Here is a 7,337-nt window from a genome sequence, read left to right as displayed (position 1 = left end):
AAAAAAAAAATTCTCACACACAAGCACGCAACATACGAATCAGATTTTTTCCTGAGTTATCCCTATAAGATATCAAAGATGTCTAGTATTTTTATTACATTCCAGCTTCTCCCTAGCTTCAACGCTAGATCATTTCCCATGGATTATAAAGTTTCGTTTTTTATTTTCAGCGAAAATAATAAATATAATAATAATTATTATCATCATCATCAATTCATCATCACTCTCAATCATCACATCATTATCATCATCATCCATCTATTCATCTATCATCATCATCATCATTATTATTTTAGTTCAGAATCTGACACAAAACAGAAACTCACAAACACGCACATACTAATAATCTCACTTATTCCTCAATAAAAGATATCAAAGAAACGCCCATAGATGTGCCCAGTTTATTAAAAAAAATATATATACATAGATTTTTATTACAATGTGGCCCCATTAAACAACTATCATCTACGCATATTGAGGGGCGGGTGTATAGGGGCGAAGTTTTGTGGCCTGTCCCTCGTAAGTGACCCTCGGCCAAAGTAGCCAGAATCCACCGTTCACATTATAGTGGAACTCTCTGAAGACGACCGTCGGGGAAAGGAGGGACGAAGTAAGAACCCTGGAGTATTAGGGCCAATCTCGGGCTTCCTGATGACCGAAGTCGTTGCCAGATGGTGGGTCGCTGACAGCGTAATTGAAGTCGTACTTGGCAGGTGATGAAGGCGTTGGGGCACCATAGCCATAGGACGGTATGTTCTCAGGGCGGGCAACGGCAACGACAACAAGGGTAGCGAGTGTAAAATACCTGTAATGTCGAGAATGTTGTAACAGAAAGTGCACTGACGTAAAAAAAAAAAAAAAAAAAAAAAAAAAAAAAAACTGTAAACTGTAAATATGATCTGACTACATCGTAAGCAAAAGGTACTTTCTTCATACGGAAATCTCACCTTAAATGCCATGGTCTGTGATAGAATAGCTGAGGTAGTAAGACCGATTCCATCTGTTTATATACTTGGAGCAAACAAAACTCCTCCCTGAAGATGAGAATGAAAAGTGTTGTGGGCGGAGCACAGTATTACCGATCACCTTGATATTTCCAAGTGCTTTTTATTGGTTTATACTTTAGGCCGTTATTACACAAAGATATGTCTCATTTCTTTATGTGCGTGTATGTCTGTGCATGTATACAAACATGTCAACAACAGATCCCACCAAGTAAGATAACAAAAGTTTTTTTGGGAATCTCTCTCTCTCCTCTCTCTCCCCTCTCTCCCTCCCCTCTCATTCTCCCTCTCCTCTCTTCTCTCTCTCCTCTCCTTCCCCTCTCCTCTTTTCTCTTCCTCCCATCCCATCCCACACACAAAACAAACAGAATAATCTCGTGGGAACCTAATATGTTAAAAAACTATTTAAAACGTAACAAAAAGAAATCTATCAAGAAATAATGTTTTTATATGTTAAAAAATAACAATAAATATATATAAATCAAAGCATAAATATTGTGTTTTAAAAGTATAAAAACATAATTGAATTTAGTTTGAAATATGTCTCCCTTAAGAGATTAAAAAGACCTATATCAGATTCCTCCCCCCCCCCCCCAACAAATTTTTTTCATCCCTCACAACGTGCTTCATTCTATGCATGAGTCAATATTGTGTGCCCGATTCTCACCTTTGTTAACATATACCTCTCTTTGGGTCGATTGGAGGATGGGGACCCATGGGCCCGCCCAAAACCTTGGCCCCAAGTCCACCTCTAATCTCCTCACATTTTTGTTTCTAGAGGTATGCTTCCATTGCTTCTCCCCCTCACCCACCCATTCCCCCAAACACAGTTTTTATGCCTTACAATGCCCCGCATCACTGGAAGCCCAATTCTTAAAAATTACCCTTAAACCCAATAGATTGTGAATTCAAAACCTCTTTCATTGCTTGCGAAGCACTTTACGAGAGTTTTTTCAACTTTTATTACACGGAGGGTGAAATTTCCTAAAATTTTCCCCGGTTCTTTTTGACCTTATGCCATGGGATAGAAAAGGGAAAAATTGGCTTGGTGAAAGACTGGAAGGTTTTTACTGCTTGCAAAAAACCCCACATCCATTTTTCCAGATTTCCCAAACCATCTGTGTATAAATTGAATCTAATCCTTGAATACTTAAGATTTTTAATTGGAAGAAAAATCCTCCCCCCTGATTTCTGTTTTCGGAATTTCTCCCCCCTTCCCTATTCCTAGTCAACTCCGATTGGTCCCCCTTGGGGGAAAAAAATACTGGGGAGTTTCCCAACAGCTAAAGAACCCTTGGAGATTCCCAAAAAATGGGGAAATTTATTAAATTTATGGGGGGTTTTTGGAAACCCAATCTTTGATGTACGCACACAACAATTATACCATAATTTTGTATACTTGAACAACCTATACATATTTATATATATATATATTATAAATGTTATAATTTATATAAATTATCCCAATATAATAATTTTATTTTATTTCTTAATATAATATATAATTTAATTAAATAATTATATTTATAATTTTGGGTGTGTGTTTTTGTTGGTTGTTTTAAAAAAGGTTTAACACCATGTGTAACCGTAAAAAGCAAAAAATGAAATTACTAAAAGCCCCCCTGAAAAAAATTAAAATTGGAAAAAATTGGGCTCAAAATTACGAAAAAAAAATTTTGAAAAAGCATTTCCATTGATTGCCGTTTTTCCTCTTTGGAGAAAAAAACCCACCAAGGGGGGGGGACTTTAGTGTTTTTACCCGTTATGACAAAGAACCAGAAGGAAAACCCGGTGGCCCGACGGTGAACATCTTGGGGTGTCAAATGACATGGGAAACACAACCCATCCCGCAAATTTTTTTTTTAAGTTCCCTCCACGACCCCGTAAATATTGTAGCCTTATTTGCTAGACTTTCCGAGTATTCCCATGTTAAGTAACAACACACCAAAACCAAAGAGCCAGGGGCTCCATGGAAAAATTGTATTACTTTGTATGTATATAATATATTAAATGAATATTTTTTTTCTTTCCCGCCCAAAAAAATAGTTTAAGATTTGGTTCCAAAAGGAAGGTTCCCCGGATGGGGAAAGGTTTTGAGAAAAAGTGGAGGGTTGGGTTTGGTTAATAGTCCTGAACTAGTCGATAAATTTTGATGTTGACCCCCGGAATTTGTTTTTGAATTACATTTTATGAAAATTAAAAGAAAAACCCCGAGGTTTTAATTTTTTTGTTTTTAAACACAAAACCTGAATTTTTACGAAGGTTCCCCCCCTTAACCCCTACCCCAAAAAAAAATGTAAACCCCTAACCAAGCGATTTCCAAAAAACACATCCCCCCTAATGAAACAAAACGAAAAATGCAATAAAAAATTTTATAACTTTAAAGGGGGTTTTTCAGGGTAAAAAAAATTCAAAGGAAACTTATAAACTAAAAGGATAATTACCTCAAAAACCCCCCCTAATTAATTTTTTTCCCCAAAAGGCCCGAAGTCATTAAAGTTGAGTTTTATATATATCCCCACTTTTTTAGATTAGTAAATTGGGTGGAAACATTTACACATGTCAGAATATGGTTATGGCCATCGCCCCCCAAAAGTAGGAAGGCCCTGTTAAAGCCTGTGAATGTAGGAAAGTATCGTTTATATATTTAGTAAGTGTTGTTTTTAGAGATCGCTGCTTGATACTAAGCGGAAAATAAAAATAATCATATATTTACGTCATTCATAAAAAATATATATAAAAAAAATTCACCTATATACAAGTTTATTATACTTTATATACACAAGTTATAAAAACAATGCATCTAAGCATACTATGGAGCGGGTGTATAGGGGCATAGTGTGGAAGGGTTCTGGGCCTCCAAAACTGTTCTGGGGGCGGCAAGGGCAACGGCCACAAGAACAGCGAGTGAAATTACCTGCAATATCGGGAATGTTAAAACAAAGACTTCAAAGTTACTATTTTATAACAAAGTTTTCAAAGTTACTATCTTATAACAAGGTTTTCAAAGTTACCATGTTCAGTGGCTTTTTCAGTCTTAAGATTACACCCAGTTTTATTATATTCGCTATATGGTAAAGTGTTGTGCTTTTACCATTTACGCCATGGTAGTCTGAGGCGAGAGGCCTTCTTGGTCAGTGAAGTGTACGAGTCTCCTTTATATATATAGTTACCGAATTATTTTTAGAGCTCGGTGTTCGATACTAACACAGACGTCACGGATAAAAATACTGGTATTCAGTATATCACCGATGTGCTAGTTTATTTAACTATATATACACAGAGGTTATGCAATGTAGTTACTAAAGCAATCAGTATTTTAGCATATTAAGTGACGGATGTTTACCTAGGTGACGTTCATGTTGTCCACCGATTTATTATGTTTTAAATTATGGCTTTGTAAAGAGCTCGGATACTTTAGTTTATATTTATCGCAGAATAAATAATAATAATAATAATAATAATAATAATAATAATAATAATAATAATAATAACAATCTTCAATACATTCTATTATTATTATTATTTATTATTATTATTATTATTATTATTATCATTACTAATGAATGTCTTGCCAAATGAAGACGTATCCGAAGGAAGCGATATCAAACCACTTCATAACTGAAACAAAAATAATGGAATCGGATTATACAATAATAAATTCAGGTTATGTGTTTTGCTGATATGTACTAGAAATCTTAGTTGTATCATTATAAGTATTATATGTCAACGGGTGTACCTTTACAGTTATACTATACTGACCCCCAGAAGAAGGTTCTGTTGAAGCATGTGAACTGTAGGAAAGTCTCATTTAATGAGTGTTCTTTTTAGAGCTCGGAAAAAAAAATTCACATATTTACGTCATCCATACAAAGATATAACAAAAAACGTCATCGATGTATTATTAAAAGTTTATTAAAATATATATATAGAAGTTATTTAAACACTACATTTAACCATATTGAGGGGCGGGTGTATAAGGGCGTGGTGTAGAGGGGTACTGGGCCTCTCCCTCGTAGGTGACCTCGGCCAAATAGCCTGAATCAACCGTTTCACAGTGTTAAGTGAACCCCCTCTTTGAAGAACGACCGTCGGGAAGGAGAACATAGTAGGAAACCCTGAAGTAATTTGGACCATCTCTGGGCTTCCCCTCATGGGCCGGAAGTCGTTTGGCCAGAAGGTGGGTCATTGGACGGCGTAATTGAAGTCCGTACTTGGCAAGGTTGCTTGAGGGAGGGCGGGTGGGGTGGGAACGCCATAGCCGTTCTGAGGGCGGGCAAGGGCAACTGCCAAAAGAGCAGCGAGTGCAAGTACCTGTAATATCGGGAATATTATAACAGAAGGTACACTAACATAAGTTAGAAAACAAAAAAAAGGTAAAATAGTTTGGATTACTATACGACTAAATCGTAAGCAAAATACGCAGTCTTGACAAGCGAATCTGTTCTCCTGTAATTCACCTTAAATGCCATGGTGTGTGATGATAGAATATCTGATGCAGTGGGAATGTTTCTGTTTGTTTACATTGTGTAAGCAGGTAAAGCTCGTAACTAATGATAAGCATGAAGGATGTTGTGGGTAGAGCTGTGTATTACCGGTCACCTAGATATTTGTAAGCACTGTTACTGCTTCATAAATTAAATTCACAAGCACACACACACACACACACATACACACACACACACACACACACACAACACACACCACACACAACACACACACCACACACACCACATGTACCATGCAACAACGTACATTCAATAAAGCATATAATATATATATGCAATATATTCCCTAATCTCATGTAAAATAATATATATATACATATATATGTATATTATTATATATATATATATATATATATAATATATATATAATTTTATATATATCATATATATAGCCAATTGTGGACTGTTATTTATTTTTTTTTAAATTCTTTACACACTTCGCAGGCGATATACAGGAGGCATATCGATGGTCGATTACGGAAAGCAAATAAAATTACAGTCCAGTTCTGTAATATTCCCTTTTCTGCAGACTACAGAATTACTGTTTTGGACTCTGGCACAAGTTGCAAGAAATATGATAAAAAAATATGAAAATATGAAAAAAAAAAATCTTGACAAGCGAATCTGTCCTTTTTCATCTCACCTTTAATGCCATGGCGTCTGATGATAGAATATCTGATGTAGTGAGAATGCTTCTCTCTGTTTATATAGTGTAAGCAAGTAAAGCTCCTCCCTAATGATGAGCATGGAACGTGCTGTGGGCGGAGCGGTGCATTACCGGTCACCTTGATAGTTGTAAGCACTGTTGCTGCTTCATGATGTAGACCCACATTCCAAGAAATCTTGATTTCATTAGACACACATTCATGGACACACACACACACACACACACACACACACACACACACACACACACACACACACACACACACACACACACACACACACACACCCACACAATATATAATATATATAAATATATATATAATATTATATAAAATATATATATATATATATTATGAAGAGGGAACAGCCACAGTAGAAAAAAAAAAAAAAACTATATATATATTACACACATACACACATTTATCCTTTAATTTTTCGTAATATTTATCGGTGAAACATAAAAAATATATCAGTGGATGATCGCGGAAAGAAATAATTTAAAGTTCCATTTATTGGTAGATTTTTGAACATTTAAATATGTTAACTTCTAACCGCACAAGGTATTCCTCGTTAATAACCTTAGCTGTTAATGTGGCAGATAATATTAGATAATGAATCAGTCAGTGTAGTTTTGTAATATATATCCTTCTGCAAACAAGTGAAGTATTGTCTTCGCAAATTGCGAGAAATATAGTCACTTCCGGTTGCTGTTTTCGCTCATTTAAAAAGCCATGTTCATTACTTTGCCTTCAAACTCATTTGCTTAACCTCCAGGACTCCAGTTACACCGTTAAACATCTGGAAAGGAACTCAGACTTCTGTGATAATTCAGCCTTTTATAAGTATGACATTGCTTACAGGTTTATTTTAATATTATACAACCTTTTTAGAGGCCACACACCACTTCCTATACCCAGACGATTTTGCTTTTGTGAATCAGATTTCTTATACTCTAATCTATGGCTGATTTCTCATTTAGACAAAAGTTTCGACATGCAAATAGCATTTATCTATGTTTCTTTTTAATTCAATTTTAATTAATTAATTCATATACAGTAACATGTGTCAATGGCATGTGCTATCAAACGCTTCAAAAATGTATAAAAGGAAGGAAGTCAGATCATGTATCAGCGAGCCCCATCCACAGCCTCAAAGGTTT

The sequence above is a fragment of the Penaeus monodon genome, chromosome 3 (genome assembly GCF_015228065.2).
Source record: "Penaeus monodon isolate SGIC_2016 chromosome 3, NSTDA_Pmon_1, whole genome shotgun sequence".
NCBI lineage: Eukaryota > Metazoa > Arthropoda > Malacostraca > Decapoda > Penaeidae > Penaeus > Penaeus monodon.
The sequence above is the reverse complement of the archived record's forward strand: the minus strand, read 5'-3'. Positions refer to the sequence as shown.